This window comes from Sarcophilus harrisii, chromosome 5 (assembly GCF_902635505.1).
Source record: "Sarcophilus harrisii chromosome 5, mSarHar1.11, whole genome shotgun sequence".
Taxonomy (NCBI): Eukaryota; Metazoa; Chordata; class Mammalia; order Dasyuromorphia; family Dasyuridae; genus Sarcophilus; species Sarcophilus harrisii.
This window is the reverse complement of record NC_045430.1, coordinates 219896736-219919293: the sequence shown is the minus strand read 5'-3', so window position 1 is coordinate 219919293 and position 22558 is coordinate 219896736. Positions and strand designations below refer to the sequence as shown.

Sequence of the window (22558 nt, the reverse complement as noted above, 5' to 3'; positions counted from 1 at the left end):
AGGGACTTTATGGTTTTATAATAGCCCCTGGTATGGATGGGTGAAACTGGAATATTCTAGTGTTCTAGAAATAGCACCTGACACTTACTGGAAATGGTGAGGGTGGGGATGAGGGGAGTAGGGTCGCCTGTGAAGAAAAGAAGTTTCCATAAGCAACCTGTGAATGTAGGAGGAAAAACTGAGAAGAAAAGAAAAAAAAAGGCAATCCAGGAAATTGTCTTTGTCAGGAACCAAAGCAATGTAACAATAGTTAAACAGATTGAGACTTCAGCCCTCAGTAAACTTTGACTGATGTGTTAAGCATTTTAAACATTTGTTAACAATGCTTGTTAATTATGCTGTTAGACAGATACTCATTAACCTAGATAGTAAACTAAGCTAGAAAGTTATGTGATTTTTTCTGCAACCTCTTTATTTTAAGGCATTATCAGCACTTTTCACTCAAATTTATTTTCATAATGGTCTAATAATGTAGTTTGGGAACAGTTAATGTTCATCCTACCAAATGTTTTTAATAGGTTCTATAATTTCTATATGGGAATTTTGTCAATCAGTTGTCAGTTATTAAATATTTGTTAAAAGCCTGCCGCTGGCCAGGTCTTGGGCTAAGCAATGTGGATACAAAGAAAGGCAAAAGACAGTCCTCTTCTGAGAGAGCTTCTAGCTCCCTTCACATTCATACATAGTCCCTTACCCTGAGTGGGATCTTTGTGTATGTCAGTGATCAAAAATACCCCACTCTGTGGCCAGCTTGGTCAAAAACCTCTTAGAAGTAGAGAGTGATCCTTTAGGAACTGAACTGGTCTTGATGTTCCTTACCTAGAATACTCAAGTTCCACCCTGGGCCATCCAAATAGCCCCTTCTCCTCTGGAGTACCCTCCTTCACCTTGTCTTAGAATCTTTCACAACTCAGCATAAACACCACTTCCTATATGAGATCTTTCCCAATATTTGCAAATTACACATACCAAACCCTTCCATGAAACTGTTATTTATTTCACATATATTTTCTACAGATATGTGTACACATTTTCTCCCTCAAAAGAATAGCAAGAACTACTGATTTTTGTTTTTGTTTTTCCAGAATGCAGCACAGAGGCTGGTATAAATTAGGGACTCAATACATGTTTGCTTGATAAAAAAAGAGGGAGATTTTAAACTGAAACTTTCTTTGGAACCGGACTTTTTTGTGTGGTATTTGTGGCCTAAAATACTAAAATATTTGAGAAGATTAGTATTTAAATTGAAAGATACGGCTTCTTACCCTCTTCTGTGAAACCTTGGTATTTTAAGTAATGCGAATTGGATGTCATGATGAACTATTAATTATAGTGATATTTTCCTTTCCAAATGATAAACTATGAATTGATACATATATCTTTTTGAAAGATACATGTACAAAATTAAAAATTAAAATTTAATTAAAATCAAAAGTTAAAATTACATGTGCCAATTTTTCAATATGAAAATGTGATTATTTCCTTTTGTTATGGCCTAGAATTTCCTGCCACCTCCACTTTGTCCCTGGGGAAATTTATATTTTGAAATCCCTTAGATTGGAATTTTTGGGCTTCTTTAACTTTTTTGAAATTAATATAAATTGTGCAAGAAAACTAACTTTTATCAAAATGCACAAGCCTCATTCTGAATATTTCTTGTCACCTAACTTAGGAGAAGTAATTCAGGATGATCACCACATCTACATTCTATGTAAAATATATATTCTCAGGACAAATGCAGCTCCTTTCCCCACTATCCTGCCATGATGTAAACTGCATCCTATTTCTGTCCTCTCATTCTTGTGATTCTTTTCTATATCCTCCCATAAATTCTAAAGCTAGCGAGTTTAGCCAAAGTAATGGGCGCCTGCTTTTAAATCTGATCTGCCTGTTTTTTTTTTTTCCTTTTCTCTATTCCTTTTCTCCTCCCTTCTCTCACTTTCTCATTTCTCCCCTTTTTATTTTTTCTCCTCCTCATCCTGTCCTCTCTTCCTTTCTTCTTTCTCTTTTTTCTCTTTTCTTCTCTCTTTTGACTCTTCTGTGTTTTCTCTCCAGCTTTTTCCTCCTCTTTCTCCTTATCATCCTCCTCCTCCTCCTCCTCTTCCTCCTCCTTACTTATTCCACTTACTTGGAATACACATACAGACATATATTTTGGGCCATTGTTAGGTGCTTTTTCATTTCTTATTGAAATTCTTCCTTTTAAAATATGGCTATGTTTTTAGCATGTTGTTGGATAAAGCTATTGTGATCTATGGACAAATGGACTTTTTATCTTTTGTTGAAAGCAAACTAGAACACCTTCTCCCCCATCTTTCCAGATTTCTTTGTCTTTGGGAGGAAAATGGCCAGAATAATAGGTTTTTCCCCAGATATTATATATTTCTGATCTTTTGTAATAAGCATCTCCTCCACTTTTCATGTTTTTCTTTATTTCCTTTGATTCTCATTTTTTTTTTTAGTTTTAGTAAACTGTCATTAGAACTTTAATTAAAAATTAAGAATGTCAAATGTAAGAAAAGAAATTGCCTGAATGAATACAATTCACGAAAGTACAGATACTGTCTCATTTTGCTGAATAGATGTCTTCCTATAGAGCTGATTCTAGTAATTTAATCTTATTTTCCTTTTGACTTTAGTTATACAATTAAGGATGATTTCCCTCTGAAAAAGAATTGGCCTTGGGATACAACAAAATTATATTGAAAAGAACAGCCAACCCTTTCACACCACATATTTAAAAATAACCTTATCATATAAAATGTTGGTAGCTGTAATTGAAAATAATTCAGTGCTTTAAATGCATTGGATGGGTACTCCCCCCACCAACGCAGATGGCTTTTCTTCTGTGGCTTAATAGAAGGTCTTTTTGTGATACTCTGGTCAAGAAAATACATTTATTTTGGTCTTAAACTTCTGCTGAAGGATATTTTAAAATTATATTAGAAGAAGTCACAATGTAAATGCAAAATAAACCCTTTTACAGGTCTCTTGATGCTTCAGAAGGGGACAGAGGTAACTTCAATTTTCTTAATTCAGGATAATCCATCAGGGCACAAAGCTCTGACTGATCCAAGATAAAACAGCTTCAGTCTTTCCTCTGAGGACCACCCCACAACCTTTACTCAGAACTTCCTCACCTACAAGTTGGTCCTCAGGGTGTATTTTTCCCCCTCCATTTACAGAAATCTCCTAGGGCAGAAAGGAGTTGATATATGTCTTGGTGAAGGAAATGTACGCATAATGACAAAATCATAGGTTTTTGAAATATTAAAGAATTGCTGAATGCAGGGTAATCAAGCTTATTTTTTTTTTTTTTTTACATTTGATAGAGTCCTTTAAAAGTCCCAAAGGAAAAAAGATACATAATCTAATTAAAATCATTAGAGCAGTAGATAGAATGCTGGACTTGGATTCCGAAAGATTCTGTCAATGTTTATTGGCTGTATGGCTCTTGGCAAGACACTCAATTTTTCTCAAGAATCAGTTTCTTTATCTGTACAATGGAGGTAACCCGCCTCATCGGATTGCTGTGAGGTTCAAATGACATAATAGATAAAGTGGGTGTTCCAAAAGTCGTAGTGCAATTTGGGACACCCTATATAAATGCTGGTGATAATGCTGTTGTACCTCCTTCCTCAAATAGTATATGATGCAAGAGAAGGTATTCAAGGCTTGTGGTTCTTCAAGAAATATTATTGGCAATAGTAGTAGCCCACATTTGTATGAGAGAGGTTTATCAAGGTTTAGGTCAGCCATTTTGGCTGTAGTGAAGGTTTTTGTAAACAGACATAGTATAGGTAATTGCCAGATGGCACAAGGCCTTGAAGGCAGCCAATCTAAAGAGGTTGGATTTTTCTAATGGGCACCAAGAGCCACTGAAGATTATGAAGAGGGTGATGACTTTTATAAAGTAGTATTTTGGAATTATCAGTCTGTCTGTGATGTATAGGATGAGAGAAACAATGAACAACTAAGAGAGATAGATGTAACAGTCCAAGAAAGATGTGATAAGTGTCTAAACTAAGACAATGGCAGTGAGAATGGAAAGTAAGGTATGGATTTAAAAAAGTTTTGAAGGAAAAATGGACAGGAACAGGTAGTTAGCTAGATTGGGGAGGTATTTGGGGAATGAAATGTGGTAAGAAAAAGATGCCATGACCAAGGGTAGAGGGATCTCTTCTAGGCTAATCAGTTATCTAACTAAAGATGACTCAAAAGTTTTAGGATTGGGAAAATGGTGGTTGATAAAAATAAAAAAAAATCTCAAAGGAAAAAATTATAAATATTTTTTGGTGGGAGTAAGAAGGAGTTTATGTGTTTGATTTTGGATATACTAAATTTGAGGTAATGATAAAGATACCCAGCAGATAGTGCAAAATACAGGACTAAAGATCAGTTTCTCTTCAGTCCACTTCCATTTTATCTACAAGGATAATACACAACTCTCTTTGCTCCGATCCTATTCTACTTCTTTGTGGAAGCCAATAGGAAAGGCAGCAATTTAAAATGGAGTAGTTAATAAGCAAAAGGGAGCATGGCAACTGAAGTCCACAAACAAGGTGATCTGAAAAAAACGAGTCACCAGATAATATATTTTGAATCCATTCTCTGATTTTATAAATTTGTTGATAATTTTTTTTCTACCTGGATAGCTAATTTTTGTCTATGAAATATAATTATGATAATTGAGTCAACTGCTGATAAATCTTAAGTATATTGAAAGCAAGGTGTATTGGTGTTTGAATATCCTTGGGAAGCCAAAATAATTTTTTACAGCTTCCTCTGACCAATGATTTTAGCCATTGATTTCACTCTTGCTTCTATGGCAAGCCATTTCCAAAACAACTGGGAAAAATAATAACTAACGTTTATACAGCGCTTTAAGATTTCTAAAACAAATCTCCTTTGATCTTCACAACAACCTTGCAAAGTAGATACTATTATTGTTTCCATTTTATAGATGAGGGAACTGAGGCTGAGAGGGGTTAAGCAAGTTAGGCAGAGGGTAAATCCAGATTATCCTTGCCTCCTAGTCCAGAACCCTACACTCCCTGGCTGGCAAAATCCAAAGTGACTGATCGTAATAATCCTTCCTCTATCAGTTGTGAGTGAGAGAAGGAACCTAGTCAGAGATTTGGCTCACCCACTCAATAACGGATCCTTGTGTAACTGAAAATTGACCGTGCTTCACTATCTTAGCCCATGTTGGTGTGAAGCTCTAATTTTATCAGCATGGAGAACTTCTAGGGTGGAAACATTACCTACAAATACAGATTAGCAATTCATCAGACTATGACACTGTGGGAGAATTTCCCTTTGAGTCTGAATGATCACTTATCTTGCCCCTGGTCATGTAACTAAGATATAGTAGAGGCACTTGCATGTATGTTTATATGATACCAAGCTTAGTTTTCTACTTACTCTGCCAAGTAGTCTTTTCACACTTTCACCATAAAGCTCAGTTATATTTGAAGTTCCATCTAACCAGCCAGACCCAATAGTAGATTTTCACAAATGATTTATTTGATCAGGAGCTTTGCTTTTGTATAAAATAGCATGAAGTGTGTTCGTTTCAACAACCATTCACCAATCACTCATCCAAGTAAGACAATGAAGTAGGTGCTGTGGATACCCAGAAGGAAAATGTGCCACAGTCCCTGGCTCTCAGTGAGCTTACAATCTCCCTTTCTTTCTCTGTCTGTCTCTCTGTCTCTTTCTCTCTCTGTCCCTTTGTCTCTCTCATTCTTTCTCTTTCTTTCCTTCCCCTTTTCTTTCTCTCTCATTCTCTTTCTCCTTCCCTCTTTCTCTCTCTTCCTTCCCTTTCTCTCTCTTTGTCTCTTTCTTTCTTTTCTCTCATTCTCTCTTCCTTCCCTTTCTCTGTCTCTTTTTTATTCTTTCTCTTTCTTTTTCTTTTCTTCTCCTTTTCTTTCTCTCTCATTCTCTTTCTCCTTATCCTTTTCTTTCTCTCTTCTTCCTTTCCCAGCCTCCTTCTCCCCTCATACACATACACATACAAGGATATGATAAATCCAAAGTAAATATGATGCAGAGAAAAATGTGATAATCCAGGAAAATTAGAGAAGATAAGGGATCCCTTGGTTCTGGGTAGTAGCTCTGAAAGACTTCCTGGAAGAGCTGGTACTCTAGGTGTAAAAATTTTAGCAAATTGAGATGAGGATCCATGTGGACTAACTTTTTTGTTGTTTGTTATCCAGTCATTTTAGTCATGCCTGACTCTTTGTGACTCCATTTGGGGTTTTCTTGGCAAAGATACTGGAGGGGTTGGCCATTTTCCTTTCCAGCTTATTTTACAAATGAGAAAACTGGGGCACACAGGGTTAAATGACTTGCCCAGGGTCACAAGCTAGTAAGTATCTGAAGTCAGATTTGAACTCAGGAAAATGAGTCATCCCTACTTCAGGCCTGGACCTCTGCACTATGGCCTCACCTAGCAATTCCCTAAATCACTGAAGTCATAGATCAAGGGTCTACCCCGGTCTTGTCCCTGTGGTGGATTTGAAAGGAACTTGGATGAAGGAAGACTGGAAATGTAGGTGTGAGGCAGATGGGAGAGGACCTTAAATGCTAAATTATAGAGTTTATATTTTTATCTAATAAACAACAGCCGGGAAAGGATTCTGAGACAGGAAATAACATAGACAGACCCATATGTTAGGAAGACTATTTTGACCAAAGATCTGCCAAGGGTGGTTTGAAGAGTTGAGGGCAGAAGATCACTTAGAATACTGTCATCACCTTCCTGTGGTTGTTTGTACGAATGAAGGACAAAAAAAATTGTCATAATTTGGGTCAGAGGGGATGAAGCCCGTGCTGTATGAGAGACATCTTTGGATCTGGGTGGGACTAGCTGACTGTTAAATTCATTTTCATTTCTCAAATTTGATGCTTATGTGATTTCACTAAGAACAGGTGTATGACAAACACTATTTAAAAATAGCATTTGCTGAGAAATTTCCTATTTATTCTTTTTGGGGGGAAGTGAAGCTTAAGCCTTAGAATGAGGGCCAAATTAAATGTCTTAGACTGAAAGATTTTTTTTCCATATTTCCTTTAATTGATTTTGGAAATGACCTAGCCTGGTCAGCAGAGACAATGAGTGCAAGTGACTGAGATGTAGACTTCTTTCAATGATATGGTTCAGTTTCATAGTCCAGTATTTTCACCAGTGTGGGAAAAGAAGGCTGTTCTTATTTCATAACTGAAGCACTTAACAAGTACCTTATGGTTTACCTCTAGTTTATACTTGGGGTCAAAGTATTGAGGGTAAATTTAGAGACTTAATAAAATATACAGAACAGGTTCATTTAAATTCTATTTAATTGTGCTAAATTGTATATGTATGTTTTATTGGTTACAAAATTCGCAATATTTTGGGAGTGTATGTTCATAGTGCCCATTTTATTTACATAATTTATAGATATGAATTATATTAAGGTGTCACAACTTAAAAAACATTTTTGGTGCAAGCACTTGAGATGCTAAAAGGTGGATTATGTTGGTGGAGAATATCATATTGACAACTATATGAGTTTTCTTCCTTTCCCTTTCCCTCCATTTTTTCTTACTCTATTGGATAGACAATAGATTTGCTCTTCTGTCCTTCTACCTTACTTTTGTAGGTATTACTGTGACAATGTGGGTTCAATATGACATTCTGGGACTTAGTAATAGCAGAAGGAAATGAGCTTCAGAACTGGCTTGAACAAAGGCTGTTCAGCTACCAACAGAATTGTGCATCCATGCTGTTCCCTAGTAGTTGCCTGGATGTCTGGGGATCTGCAGTCTCTTTTCATCAGGCCTTTTCTTATCCTCCCTGCTGGAACGCCATCATTTGATTCCTTGAAATTTTCCAAATTTCACATCAATTTGTAATTGATGTTTGAGATTTGTATGCATCTTCTATATCTTCTCATTTCTAGCAAAGTCCCCATTGTATGGGTCTGATTTGTTGATATCATAATACAAGGTCTGGTCTAGAGTGCAAAAAAAGGATTGTGCCAAAACCAACATTGTAGGAAACCTCTGTTAAATAGTTTTAAAAACTTAAAAGTAGACTTTTAAAATTAAAGACATTTCAGAAAGGCAAGAAATTTCACTATTTAAAAAATTTTAGTCCAGAAAGTTAGTATTTAGGGACATATTATAGTAATAAAGGTAATATAAAACTACAAAATCATAGATTTGAGAGTTGGAAGTGAACTTCAGAGTCCATTTAGTCCAATTTTCTCATGGTAGAGATGAAGAAAATTCAATCTAGACTTGAAATGTCTTGCCCAAAGATCACACACACAATAGTAGTATTAAGTAGAAGAGTCAATTTGAATTCATGTACTCTGATTTCCAAATAGTGTTTTTATAACAGCAAAGTGTCTTTGTTCACAATCATTTCAATGTGATACTTAAAATAATCATATCAAGAATTGTATTCCCACTAGGTAGGTCACTTAGGTCTAGAAAAGTTGAATGAATGATAGGCCCCAGACCACCTCTGATGTCATTTCTATTCTTCCATGCTGCCCTTCACTCATGCTATGCCATGAAGATTACATGTTGCCTCAATACATAGAATGTAAGGTCTTTGAGGTCAGAAGTAGTTTTGCCTTATGTCTTTGTATTCTCATGGCCTAGCATATAACCTGGTACATAGTTGATGCCTAATAAATTCTTATTGGTTGCTTATCAAATCAGAGTTTGGGTTTGCAAGCAATAGATACTTTAAAAACATATTTGAGTTTTTAATGGATAATTATTATTTTTAAAGTTTTTTTTTTTTTTTACTATTCTGTCTTGTTGTTACCCTCCTAACATTTTATTTCTAGTTGTTACTTCTTAGGAGAAATTCTACTAATTCTTATTTGGCACCTTTCCTTATTCCCTTAATTCAGGGGTTCTTAATCTGGAATTTGTAAAGTTATTTTTAAAAATTGATAATTATAATATAATGGGTCTTCTTTGTAATCCTGTTTGTCTTATTTTTGCATTTAAAAGCCATTTCTGTGAGAAATAAGCTTCACCAGACTTTTGCCAAAGGGGCAAAAATGTTTTAAGAACCCCAAAGTGGTATTTGCTCCTTTTAGAAGTAATTGTCAACCATTTTCTAGTCCAGTTTTTTACCTTCTACGAGACTATAAGAACGATGAAGGAAACATTGTGTTTTATTTATTCTCATCTCTGCTAGAGACTAGTATAGTGTACATTATGAATCTGAAGCTGCTGACCTTGAAAGCCAAGGTTCTTTCCAGCTAAAAGTCTATGACTTAGATTCTCTCTACCTTTCTGCAAATAAAACCCTATTTTATAAATATTCAAGAGATTTGTAGTCTTATTCACAAAAAATTGTCATTTCAGAAAGCTTAGAAGGCTTATTGTAGTAGCTCCTATTATACTATTTTGCCACAAAGGTTAGAAGTACCCATCATACTAAAAACCATTACATTGAATTCCCAATCCCTATATTTATGCACACCTGCATTTTTGATTTCCTTCACAAGCTAATTGTACAATATTTCAGAGTCTGATTCTTTTTGTACAGCAAAATAACGTTTTGGTCATGTATACTTATTGTGTATCTAATTTATATTTTTATATATTTAACATCTACTGGTCATCCTGCCATTTAGGGGAGGGGGTGGGGGGGTAACAGGTGAAAAATTGGAACAAGAGGTTTGGCAATTGTTAATGCTGTAAAGTTACCCATGTATATATCCTGTAAATAAAAGGCTATTAAATTAAAAAAAAAAAAAAAAGAAGTACCCATCATGTTGGGGAAGGGCAGGAGAGTTCTGTGTGACCTATGCTTCCAGTTTGCTTTCCTTAACAAAAGATTGGTTATTCTTCTGTGTGTGGTGGTAAAGTTATGTATATAAAGTGCTTTGCAAACCTCATGTTTCTTGAGACATAGTACAAAATCAAATCATAGCATTATTGGTTCATTATATATCCTTAAAAAAAAACACAGCATACTGTATAAAGATTCTCAGAAGTAACTGCTGAGATCATTGCTCTCTTAAGTCATACTGATATACTGTACAAAAAATGAGAACGTTACAAATTCCAGCACTCCCAAATGGGCCAGTAATTTTCCATCTCCTTTCATGACCTTCAAAACATTATCAGTGAATTAGTATGATCTTTTGATTTGAGAACCCAGACAAACAGAAATTCCTGCCAAGTGAATGAAAAGTTATACTTTTTTCCCCTAAGCAGAATTGAGATGTTTTAGTTTTTAATATCTTTGGCTGTCCCTCTGGACTACATCTGGGGTTTTAAATGTGCTTAAATGAGGTCATGAGATCAGTAAAAGAATAACTTTCATTTGAAGTCATGCAGAATTCTGTGTGGGTGAAAAACCAGTGTTCCTCTGAGCCTTAGCCTATCTACTGCAGTGGTACTAGCATTACCTCAAACCAGAGTGGACACGGTGGCCAGGGCCTCTGACAGGATGAAAATAAGGTATCTTGGGAGTTATATCAAGGGGGCTGCAACAGGCCTTTATACCAAAATGCTAAATACATCCAATGTTTTCTGTATTAACTATCTCCACTTGGTTGATATGGCATTTCTCTTCATCTAATATATTCATGTGACTTAGTTTTGAATTTTTAAATTTGCATAATCACTATCATCCATTATCTATCCTCCTGCACCTTAGCCTAGTTCTTGTGCTACATAATCTGTCCTTTCCACTGTGTCCTTTAAAATTTGTTTCATTGATGATAACAGATTTCCTCCTCCCCCCCCCCCCCATTCCTTTTATACTTAAACCTTCTGGAATTAATTGAACCTTGGATGTCCCCAGAGGACTTCACCCTCCTAACTTCTCTACTGAAGGGTATTCCTATTATTATTCCCACCCCATTTCTTACTGGGCATTCTCTTTAATTTCCATCGTCTCTTAGGGAAACTTGATCTGCCATCAACATTTGGCAGCCTCTCTTTACATGTTAATACCATATTAATATATTATCATCCTTTCTCTGTCTTTGTCACTGCTGTCTACCAGCTTCCTTTAGTCTCTCTCATTTCTCTGTAATACAGACTCTTCCTTCTCCACTTGGATGCCTGTATACCTGGATATTACCTTGATGACCCTTTGAACATGCTGTTCTCAAATTTTCTTGGATTTCCTCAAGTCCTGTACGTCTCCACATCCATTCTATTTTAGTCACCTGCTTTAGTGATTGCACCTTTATCCCTGTCCTCATTTAGCCCTTGCATCATTTGATATAGTAGACCTGATTTTCTTCTTTTTGATTGCTTCTGTTCTTTTCTGACGCAATCTCGTCATTCTTCTACATTCTTCTACATCTTTGCTATCCATTTATAGTTCTCTTACTTTATAAGTCTGGGTATTTCCCAAGGTTCTGTTTTTCCCTCGTCTCTGTGTTTTCTCAAAATGCTGTTTCTTTGATGATTTTTCACCCATTTTCCCAGTTCCATTTAGCACCTAGGATCATAGGATCTGCCTCTCTGCAGTATATTCTAATAGCTTTCTCTCTCTACCTTTAATTTATTACAGGAGTTCCAAACTGATTTGGATTTTCCACTATCTGCCTGACTGCCTACTATAATGTCCCACTACCACCTTGAACTTTAACTTATCGATCACATCTTAGAGTTAAAGGGAAACTAGGTGGTGCAGTGGATAAACCACTGGGCTTTGAATCAGTTTCCTCATCTAAAATGAGCTGGAGAAGGAAATGGCAAACTACTCCATTATCTTTGCCAAGAAAATTCCAAAGGGGGTCAATAAGAATTGGACATGACTGAAACAACTGAACAGTTATACAATAAATTCATACAAACAGTCCTGTGAAGTAGATAGTAAAGTAGCATTCTACCCATTAGCCACTGAGAAAACTAAAGCTTAGAAGTGATTTACACAGTGATGCTTCCAGGATAAGATTGAGACACGGGATAGAAACCCAGATTCCTTGGCAAGACTAGCACTTTTTTTTTTTTACCTTTTTACCTGGATGATTCACAAGTTCAACATTTCCAAAACTGGAATCCCCTAAACTTTTCTCTTTTCTATTAAGTTGCTGTTGATGGTGCCATCCTTTGCCTAATTATCTGGAGCTATATCTTATTAATTTTTCTTTTCATTCTCTACTTACAGCCAATAAATTTTTATGGTTTTCAGTATCTCTTACATCTATCTTTTCATTTCTATTGCAAAAGCCATCATCCTACTGTAGGCCTTCCACACAAGTGGTATGTCTGAGTCTAGATCTGACTTCCAGTTGTCTTGATTCTAGGTCCAGTGACCTATACTGTGCCATTTGATTTGCTAGATGTATGCAGCTGAAAATGATTTCTCCCCTTCAGATTCTTCTAACACCTTATCTCGACCTCTCATTTTTATTTATGACTTTCTTCCTTATAATTTACTTGCATATGCCCAATATTCCTGCAGTTAGCTCTATCACCTTCTAAAAAGCACCAGCTGTCTTTTTTCCCTCCAGCACAAAGCACATAGTAGGTATTTAATAAATGTATGTCACCTAAAATTCTTTTTGGCTATTCAACTGTTAAACAAAAGACTCAGAAACAGCGAGTGGCTTCTAACTAAAAATTGGGGGACACTGAGCTTATGGTTTGTTTATCTTTGCTTTCTGCCCCTCATAATGCCTTTCTCTTGCTTTATAGTGAACTGATGGGCAGAATGAAATCGAGACCTCTTATGTTAGTGAATTAGTTTTTTTTTTCTTTTTGATTTTATTTCAACTTTTAAGCCATTAATGAGGTGACTAATAAGCATTTTCTTCACTTCTTGACTTAATGGTTTGGATAGCAATTTATTGTTGTTCAGTCATATCAGTCAGGTCTGACTCTACTTGACCTTATTGGAGATTTTCTTGGCAAAGATAATAGAGTTGTTTGCCATTTCCTTCTCTACTTCATTTTACAGATGAGAAAATTAAATGATTTGCCCAGGGCCATATAGCTAGTAGATGTCAAGGGCCAGATTTACATTCAAAAAGATGTCTTTCTGACTTCAGATTGGGCACACTATCCACTGCATCAGTTCGTTGCTGTACTACATAATGATTAAGTGAAGAGCAAACTAATATTTTGTGTTGTGCTGATGGATTATTTCCCCCTCTATGGGGAAAGAATGAAGGGGTGATATTGCCCCAGAGTGTCCTATAATAAAAGATGACATATTTTTGCACATTCAAGAAACAGCTGTTTGCCTTGTTTTTGGAAACCGATCTTTATTTTAAAAAATAAAATTATTAGTTCTTTCACTTTAAAGACAGAGAAAATTGAAGAAATTCCTCAGCATTATTTTTTTTCCTTTTTCTCTGATCCTACTGTGATTCCCTTTGTATACTTTCAGGTCAGTAGGCACAGCAGATGAAAATAAAAAAACCGTGGGTTTTTTCCACCATTCAGACGTCAGAACAGCTCTTTAGTTCAGATTAGATTGGTAGTGATACTGTCTGGTATCCTTTCAACCAAGCAATAGCCCTGCTTATCTTGGAGTGAAACAAAATTCTTATTCAGAGGTAAATAGATTTAACCTTTGCTTGTTTAATTTTTAATGTTTTACCCATTACCTAGTATTAGTTTCCTACCAATTACTTTGGGAAAAGTGGTATTAGATAAATGAGAATTTATTAGTTTTATTAGGGTTAAAGTTAAGTAGAACTATGGACATTATGTGTCTTTGAAGACAAGGCTAGATTCAAAGAGGGGTAGATTCAAATATATGCAGCCAAGGGCTTGTATTTACTATACTTGCCTTTTAGATATCTCTATTAAGTTAGTGACCCAGCAGACCACTAAAACTAAAACCTCCAAATCTTTTTCATAAGAAGTCTTCTCTCCTATATTTATGAAATAGACTCCTCCCCCTCCCAATTCAAGTATAGTTTTACATTTATTTAGAGGTAATGGAGTAGTGAACCTGTGAAACTGTATCAATGCACTTCAGTATCCTCTTCACACTTCATAATCTTATGTAGTTCTGGGATACAAAGCCACTTGTCCCTGGGTATTAAGTAGCAGAGGCAAAGTTTGCACTTGAATTTCCTGACCTTGTGGCCAGCTTTTTATCTACTTGATGTCATGCTGTTTCTTTACATTTATTTATCCCCATTACAGTTTCATTTATTTATTTATTTATTTGTTTTTGGCTAAGGCAATTGGGGTTAAGTGACTCGCCCAAGCTCACCCATTACATTTTTTAAAATCTGTATTTTGACTCATTAGGTTTGGTTCATTATTATAGCCTGTGACATGCTTTTTTTGGATTCTGGATCTTCTAGCTCAACAATTCTCTGGCTCCTACTATTATTTACTTGTGTATATAAGCTTGCATATGACAAAGAGTGGGGATTTTGTGAGGCATTGTTGAATTTACATTATCTTCCAAATAAATGTAAGAGGTTAGCATATCGTAGACCAAAATGTGCAAAAACAGACAGGAAAAAGTAAATAGGAGGCCAGCAGGAGCTGTCTACCCAAGTGGGTTAATTGTAGCTTTAGTGGCGTCCTGATTACCTTTAATGGACTGTAAAATTCATTGAATAATATGGTTCAATAGAGGGAAGAAAATCAGACCTAGAGCTTCTTTTTACCTAAGAAGTTTTCTTTAGCAAGGAAATAGAGTGCTGAATCATGAAAGAGACAGAAAAAGATGTAATAAAGTGTATAAATTGTGAAGCTTTATATGCAACAGGTTTTAGAGTCTCTACTGTCTTGAATACCGTTTTCCTGATGGAGAAAATGGTTGGATTTTAGTATAGCCTACTCTCTTTCACTGGGGCTAAGCATGGGAAAAAGGGATTGAGTTGGAACTTGCTGAGATGTGGTTCACCTCCAGTATTTAACTGGTGAGGATAAATTTTAAGGTGATGGAAATAGCAGCAACAGCAGTAACAGAAGCAGCAGCAACAGCAGCAGCAGCAGCAGCAACTAGCCTTTATTTGGTGTTTTGATATTTTTAAAGCACTTTACAACTGTTAAGTTGCTTGATATCCTCATAGCAATCCTGAAAAGTAGGTACTGTTATTGTCCCTGTTTCACAGATACAGAAACTGAGATATAGGTTCAATGACTTGTTTAGAGTTACTCTAGTTAGTAAAGGGATGTTTTTATTTAACCAGTAAAAAATAATTAAAGTAAGGTAGTGAACATCTGAGACTAGATTTGAACTCCAAGACTTCCTCGCTCTAGATCTGGCACTCTATTCATTATGTCACCTAACTTTTCAGTACAATGTGATCTGTCCCTTTATTTTATTTATTATCTTCTGTTTTCATATCATATATGCCTTTACTTTCTCCTCCCCAATATAATTGCTTATAACAATAAATATAAAACTAAAGGGGTGAAAACTATTCATCCAAACTGATCACACATCATTGTAATCTGACCTAGTATATGTGTTCCATAGTCAGTCTCCTCACTTTTTTGTTTTCTTTTTTTTCTTCTATCCTTGTATTTTAAAGCCACTCTGATCAGCAAATGTGTATATATATCTTATTTTAAATTAAAGATGAACCTTTTAAAGAACAGTCTATTTACTGTTGTTGATTTTTTCCTTCACTGGCCAGACAATAAGTGATCTTCTAAATGCATTTGTGGAATTAATGGATGAGGAGGTGATTTGTTATAGAAATAGCTATATTAATGAATGAGATGAATCTCAACTGGTCCCAAGATACTAGTTTAGACCGACATTTTTCTTGTGATGAAAGAAGATAACAGAAAGAGATGTGAACCTTATTGGTAAAAGATATTTATAAATAACTGTTATTCAGCCAGGCTGGGCTTTTTATACATCAGCAATCTTTGTTCTAGTTTTCTTACTATATTCTTTATCATTATAGTTTTCAGAAGGATTTTAACCCGTAAAAAAGCGATACAGCCTCTCTGGGTGTAGATGGTGATCGTGGCAGAATAAATCTTAGGTTGTCCTGATTTGTCAAGCGGACAATAAGAATAGTTTTAGATGTCATGTTAAAAATACATTTTTTTTCCTCCAGAGAGTTTCCTGTGATCCTTATTTTCTGCTTAGGAGACTGAAAATTTCCAAGTGACAAGTCACTTACTTACCCACTAGCTGTAATAACTCTTTTGAATTTTGCTTTTAATTAAATGTTTCCTGGCTAATTCTAATTAATGGGATAAAACACTATTTCCCACTCCTCACCCCCCTTCATCAATCTGTGACCTGCATCATTGTGAAGTCTGGGAGCATCTCTTTGTCCTTATGCCAGACAGCTAATACTGTTTATTATTTTATGGTGGTCGCATATTCAGTGACCATATTTACCCCCCTCCCCAAAGAAAGGACCATAATGCTAATCTTAGATTTCTTAAAATATTAAGAGAAACTGTCATGAGATGTAGTATTTCCCAAAAGTAACACCAATTTTTTTGGATTAACAAAAGGGCACAATTAAGAGAATAAATGAACAGAAAAATTCATCTTTCATAGAAAGCTACCCCTCCAACCAGTAGGGAAGAAAAATTGCCTTGGGCACAGGCATATCAATCAAAAGAGAAGAAAGAAGGGATATTTAGATTTGAAAGATGAGATAGAAGATATGAGATGCTTTTTGGGAAGACTTTAAGGTACTGGGTCTATTAGAGAAATTTCACAAAAATGATATGTCTGTCTGAAGCTCTGGAGGCTTCTGTGGAGAGAATGCCTGAGGCTGAGTACTTTCTGAGGGACTCAGGCCTGTGGACTTTCTACTATCCATTCTATATGTCTGACCAGTGGCCATATGTTGTTTGTCACACTATACCCCTCCATTTTGTTGAACACTAGCCATTTTTTTTTTTTTTTTTGGTTAACACACCAGTAAACAGTGATGTTCCTACAGAAGTTTCTAAGTCTATCCAGCAAAATAGGTATTTTTCTTTTTGGAGGAGTAAAGAGGGAGTAATGCCAGTTTGGTGATTGAAAATGTAAACATCTTGTTACTTTCAAGCACAGCTGATCTTTAGTTGTCAATAGTAGTTTGTAATTGTTAATGGCAATTTTTAAATTGGTCATTGGCTTTTAATGGATTGTTCCTTTCTCTCTCCTTCATTAGACTGATTGACTTCTCTCATGTTATGGTTTGGAGAAAAGTTATAAACTTCTAAACCTTTATGGTCTTTGAGAGGAAGAGAGTATGACTTAGTCAGTAATCAAATATAAGTTCCTTTTCTATGCTCAGCACTGTGCCAGGGATTTGAGTGCAGAGAATGAGACAATCTTTTGAAAAGGATGTAATTCTTAAAAAAAAGTCTCCCAGAGTATAATATAAGCTGATTTAGAGTTATATGGCCCAGTGGTGTTATTTCAGCACTTTTCTGGGGGCAGGGGTTGGTATGGAGGACTGAAAGTTGAAGAGTCCAGTCTGATTTCAGCACAGGGTAGCAGAGAGAGCACTGAACTAATCTAAAGATCTAGATTCAATTCCCACCTTAGAGATTCAGTAGCTATGTGATAGTAAGCAGAGTGACTGTCAAAGTTAGTTTTTTTTAAAGCTATAAAATGGGATAGCATCTACCTCAAAGGATTGTTGAGAAGTTTAAATGAGATAAAAATTTTTGTAAAGCTCTTTGCAAAGCCTAAAGCTGTGATTATCTTTGTTACCATCATTATTGTTAGTGTGAAGAATTCCAACTCCACTTAGACAACTCACTAGTAACTTGAAATCTCAGAGTTGTTTTTGGATGCACTTACCCAGAGTCACACACAGCCTTGAACTCGAGTCTTCCTTCTGCCCACTCTGGTGCCACTGATTTCTTAGCACTCATATAGAATATGTTCAGGAGGAGGAATCCCTTCTGCTAGACTAATTGCCTTATTATTGACGAATTTTGAAATGAAATGAACTGTTTAAACATTCTTTGTTTCTGTGATTGGCTTAACTCAAGTTTTATTAAACCACAGCCAGTCTCTGATGGCAGTGTTCTGAAGCACGGCTTATTTGGCTCTTCCTCAGTCGCTTTTCTGAATGCAAATCTTGTCCATCTGGCTGCCTATTATCCATCCTTCCCAGGCTCAACAGACTAGATTAAATTCTGAATAGCTCTGCTTTGGTGGTAGCATCTCAAATTTTAGCATTAGTTGCGCATCAAATTTCTTTGTATCTTTGTGACCCAGAGAAGCTGAGGTATTCTCTTTCTGTCTGCCTGATCTTAGAATCACTGAAGTTTCAAAAGGCAGATTTATTCAGAGGCATTTGCAGGTTCAAAACAAGCTGGAATGAAAGTTTCAAAATGAACTTACATATTTTTCCCATTAATTTTTTTCTTCTGGTGTAGAAATTAGTAGCAGGAGAAAAAACATCTTTATTACTCATTGTATATTCAATTTAAAAGGTACCTGAAATATGCTGGATTTGAACATTTTTATAGTATGAAGTTTTTTATAATGAATTTAACTGGCATAAGCCATTGCCCAAACCAGAAATTATCTGTCGCATATCAGTGGCATTATGTATTGCATTTATTTTAAAACTCTACTTTTAATTAAAAATACATAAATGAAATGGCATTTTGCTTGAGACTGATGCTGCAAATCAAGTACATTTTTTCACTAATATGTATCACTTTTAGTAATAGAACTTAGGTTGGCACAAGTGTTTCTTCAATGACATTGGATGTTAAAAATCTATTGTCTTCTCTTTGCCCAGCCCCAGAGCCAGAATTGATGGTAGGTTGGGAGGTTTGGTTTGTTGAGATTTTTGCCCCAGGATGGGGAGTTTGTACAATGGCAAGACATATAGAGAGTATTTACGCTTTTCTAAACAAACAAAAAAAAATAATTAGAATCCTTTGACAGATTAGGGGGAAAGGGGTAGTCTGGTGTTAGAGAATTTCCAAATGAGGGAAATTGAAGGCATAGATTAAGAATGCTCCTACATAAGAAACGACCTATCAAGGACTAGGGAGGGAAGGGCCCAACTTTGTAAAGCTTTTTGCTCACTTTGGTGACCTGGGCTCCCAAGTAATGAAACAGGGAAAGCTGATGGGGATATTGGTAGATGGATCGGTCCATCCACTTTCCATACCCTCTCCTTATCTTTTTGCAGATTGAAATAAGCATCTAGAAGAGTCTGCTGAGTTGGCCTCCTAGGGATAGATGAGCTTGGGGCCAGAGAATACCCCAGAGGGGGGGATACAAAGGTCCAACTTTCTGTCAGTCATGCTCAGTTATGAGCCTGGAGGCCAGTGCTTTTGAATAACTTGACCATATCTTAAAAGGTCACGTTTCAGTAGCCTGATTAAAAAAAAAGATCTGGACTTGGATTTAAGAGTCTAGGTTTTAGACTTTGCTTGGACACTCTAAAATGGAGTTAATGAGGTGGTCTCAAAGGTCTCTTCCAGCTCTAATATTCTATGAGTTTATTAGATTGTAAATCCATCTGACCACTCTGGACTCTGCCTCAGTTGGAGATAAGCATTCATGATCTTAGGTGAGCTACCTGTATCCTCCTCTACAAAGTGGAGTTTGATTACAGTAATCCTTATGGTTCCTTTCAGCTCTAGCATTTTATTGTAGTATATTGAGAATGGGGGGGGGGGGGGGGGGTTGACTTTGTGACATTTCTTCCAAAGTAAGTCTTTGCCAAGGAGTTAGACTTCTTTCTCATTCTCTCAATCAAGCTTCTTTGATGCTAAATGTTAGCACCTAGTTGGCAACATTTATTAGTTAACATAGGAAATTAATAGATAGTACATTTCAACTTCATTTTTATGGGTATGCAAGGATTTTCACACATGTAGTTTGATGTTTTCTTGGGAGTTTTGATTCACCCTATCGAGTAGTGCCCATCCACCTAACCTCCAACTTTTGTTGTTTGCCCCAGCTGACTGGTGGTTACCATTTTGCCCAACTGTACATTAGGTGCTATGGAGTACCAAAAAAGAATGTGATCTTTGCCCACAAAACCTTAGTGTATTTTGTTAGAGTATTTTTTAAAGTTTCTAATAAGAGAGGTAATAAATTGCGAGTGGAGATTGAGATTTTTTTCATTTTAGACATAGATCATAAATATTTGTAATAGGACTTTTATTTTTTGTTTTGTTTTGTTTTTTTCTTCCAGTAGGAATTGGATATATGTGGGAAAAAGTAGGGCAGCTACGTGGAGCAGTAGATAGAGCACCTGTCCTGAGGTCAGGAAGATCTGAATTAATATATGGCATGTGATACTTAATAGCTGTGTGACTGCAGGCAAATTACTTAATTGTCTGCCACAGTTTCCTCATCTGTAAAAAATGAACTGGAAAAGAAAATGGCAAATGACTCCAGTATAGCTTTGTCAAGAGAGATAAGGTTTAGAGCCCAATTCTAACACTTAATATCTGAATGATCCTGGGCAAATATTGTAGCTTTGCTTTTCTATAAAGTGAACATCCTATCTGTAGTCCCTAATTTACAGGGTTGTTTTAGGAATCACACGAAATATTCTATGTTAGTGTTCACCATGTGTGACATCTCTTCATATTTTCCTAGAACACAGGAATAATTACAATAGAAAACAGTGGTTGGAAGATTGTTTTCTTGCCTTTGGACAAGCTAGTACAAGCCCCTCAGAGAACTGGTTTCATATAGTGGGTGGGGAATCTCATTGGTAAATGGCTCATCCTTGGTTTGAGCCCTCATCCTAGAAAGAAACTGTTAAGTCTCTAAAGTCGAACTCAGGTCTAGATAATCTAGTTTGCTGCATTGCTAATGGAAACTCAGGCAAACAACAGCATGAGATCATTAAAATGTTTCATTATAAACTGGAAACTTCTTTTTAAAAAATGGAAACATTTTCTGCATCTACTATCAAATGAGCATCTTCCCATTTGTCCTTTTCCCTAAGGACAGTCTACTCTGGGGAAACAGGTTCTTCTTTGTTAATTGGGAAAAACAAACCTTGATTATGAACTGGTCACAGCATTTAGTTGTCATTCTGCTCTTGACTGCAGCTTTCCTTCCATCTCTTTATGGTGGTGGTGGACTCTGGCCATGAGTGGGTCTGCTACTTTATTCCACTGCATATTAGGTAGCAGGTGACACATCTGCTTCATTCTTAGTTATATTCCTGGTCAGCAATGCTACTTGGAATCCCTTAAAGTTTTTCTCTATTATTTGTATGTCTTCTTGATTTTCCTTGCCATCTGGGTTAGAACTTTGAGGCAGTCAGTCCTCCAAAACCAAAGGCAACACACATTCACATGAACTCTGAAATCCCAGGAATCTTCATTAAGTTCTCCAATGAGAGTCAAAACCCCATGAGAAATATAGTCTTCTCTCTTAGACAAGCCCCTATTATATTTCATATTAATTTTAAGTGAAAACCAAGATCACACTTTATTTTAAAAAAGCTCTAGTTAGGGAATAGCAAATACAGAAATCAGAATCCAGTAATCTTTTTGTTGTTCTCAGTATTTTCACTGGGTAAGGATGAGGCTCTAACTTTTCAAAATAAAACATCATTCATTTTGACATGTTTTACTTTCCTCTGGGGCCTGCTTTTTGAAGGTATAATAGGACAGAGACATGATTGCTTGTTTTGGTTTTGGTTTTTAATCTCTAAAAGGCAATATCTTTTTTAAGAGAACAAAAAATGTTTCAAGTTTTCACAACATGACAATTTCTTTTTCCTTGAATCTGGTTGTTCTAAAAGAGTAGGCTTTTTAGTGGATGGCAGCATGTTGTATGAGCCTTCTCTCGGTGGAATATGTTCCCCATGATCACTGTAGCCTTAGCTGATTATCTTGAGGAAATGACATTTTTCCTTCCCTTTTCAGGGATGGAAAGAAAAATTCATCTTTTGGTTCAAGGACCCTACTGATCATTAATCTGCATTCAGTACTATTTCACTTATCTAGTAATCAATCATCCATCAAACTCAGCTATCTGGATTATAGCTAAAAAATCAGCAAATAAGCAGGAAAAAAAATCTCCATGAAGCCAAGATAGATGGAAAAAACCCTATGTATTACCAACTCTAGCATTGGACTAACAGGTGGTGCACAAGCCCTCATTCAAAGCCTATTTAGTTTTTATTTATGTGACAAATAAGGTATTTTTCCAAACTGGAATAGGGAAACTTTGCTGAAGATAGGTGTTTTAAAATCAATCATTAGTAAATTCAATCAATAGTAAAAATCACTTATTGAGTATTTATTAATTGCTGGCTGGCCATAAACTTTAAATGAATTTAATACTTGTTGAGGAGTTATACTATGTGCTCAATCCTAGGTAAGAAAGTGTGGGGAATATGAAAAAAACCATAAAATAAGATCATTACCCCAAAGAGAAAGAATTCATAGTTTAGTCTGGTAATTGAGGTTTAGACTTTGAGTTTATAGAGTGAAATGAAAAAAGTGGACCAATTAGTGTGAATATCAACAGTCAAGGTATTGAGCCTTAAAAAATAGAATTTGGATGGGGAGAGAGATTTTATCTAAGGCATAGCTGTAGAAATGGGTATATTTCATTGTTGAGGGCTCCTTAGTAAATTCTAAATAGTGTATTCTTGAGTATAAAAACAAAACAAAACACCTTGCTAATTTGTATATAAAT

At 35.9% G+C, this 22558-nt stretch overlaps 1 protein-coding gene across 7 annotated transcripts in view; it reads left to right on the top strand.

The window, feature by feature from the left end:
* The window catches only part of CCNY (cyclin Y), a 260199-nt gene that overhangs the window by 141925 nt on the left and 95716 nt on the right, over nt 1-22558 (top strand). The gene's annotated exons all lie outside the window — the stretch shown is intronic.